Consider the following 1,537-nt stretch of genomic DNA (forward strand, 5'->3'; position numbering starts at 1 on the left):
CTTTTTGACTGCTGTGTTATAATGGTGACAGTGTGCCACTTTGCTGTGGTTTCACCCACAATCCTGTTGCTTCGATCGAAAGCTGTCATTTCGCCAAGACATGCTTATCGCTTCACTCGATATCCTTTGAGTATTGTTTTTCATTCGGAACCTTAGGCATTGCTCCAAAAGTGTACTCTGCTCTATATTTCAGGCGTAAAACTACGTTTTGACATGCACATTATGCAGTAAAAAGTTATTGCTTACAATATATCAACGGAATCTGGTACGTTTAACATGGAATGTCATCTTTCGCTATTTCGTGGCTTCATGCGGCAATCCACGCTTCACATGACACGGCGTACACAACTGTCACGAAACACACATACGGCACACACTTTGTTATATTGTCTAAATGTAGCGCGACATACAGCACTAACCAGTAACTTAAGACCGTCTTATGAGTAAATGTCGTGAAATCGTCATGTCCTACCGGTGTGTTACATATGTGGTCATCGTGAACAAAGACTGATAAAAACACGTAAGATCTCTGAAACAGATTTGTTCAAAACTGCGTTTTTATATACACATTTCCGTTATACAGTTAAACGACACCTCCGCCACGCCCATATAATAGAATGACATTCGTGAATATCAAGTATGACGCCTTTTTTCGTGTCGTTTATTTACTTTCATTATTTTATAAGTTATACGTTCCGTGTCTATGCGACATTCATCATCGGTTGGTCGGAAGGGTTTTCCCATGGTAATGAGTAAATTTTAAGGTTTCATTTCTCTCGTAATTATACTGATTTTCTGAAATAAGACACAATGATCTGACGGATGAGCTTAACGGACATAGAGAATACTAGGTTAGCGTTGAATACAGAGAAGTTTATGTTGCGAGGCTTAGAACGCCGGAAGCGCGAGCCTTTACTGATTAATGTTATAAAATTACATCGTGTTTTATATATCTTATATAAACTTGGAACGATTGCATTATTTGATTGGCCGCTTCATATTGTTCCGCAAAAATTGTAGGTTAAAAGAGCGCTTAAAACGTCACGCCGAGACATGATAGCAGTAGTAAGCCTCTTAAACTAGATATTTTTAAACGATTGTTGTTGAAACTTTAAGCATGCGTAACTGTTTGAGACACTGATATTTTGTTATAAACATTTACTACTTATTGAGCCAATATAGTAAGACTTTGTTTTAATTAGATCGACCGCTTTGTGCAAAAAATAGTGCAAATAATGTGCGAGGCTAGGTTCTCTATTTGCCGCTTTGAAGTAAACTTCTGGCAGATGCATGAACCTTTTGATTGAGTAAACATGAAAACAGGTGGCAACTATAAAGGTACCAAAACGGATATGTCTTTCAGAAATTAAATATGCATGCAAATAAACATGGGTATTCAAAATAGCAAAATCCTTTGCTAGCGCATATTGCATTGTCATGTATAAAACTGCGACAAGATCACAACAGACATAACGGGTATAATATAATCAATACATGGTGGTTATATGGTAGAATAGAGTAATTTTAATTGCGTATT

The sequence above is a fragment of the Dreissena polymorpha genome, chromosome 1 (assembly GCF_020536995.1).
Source record: "Dreissena polymorpha isolate Duluth1 chromosome 1, UMN_Dpol_1.0, whole genome shotgun sequence".
NCBI lineage: Eukaryota > Metazoa > Mollusca > Bivalvia > Myida > Dreissenidae > Dreissena > Dreissena polymorpha.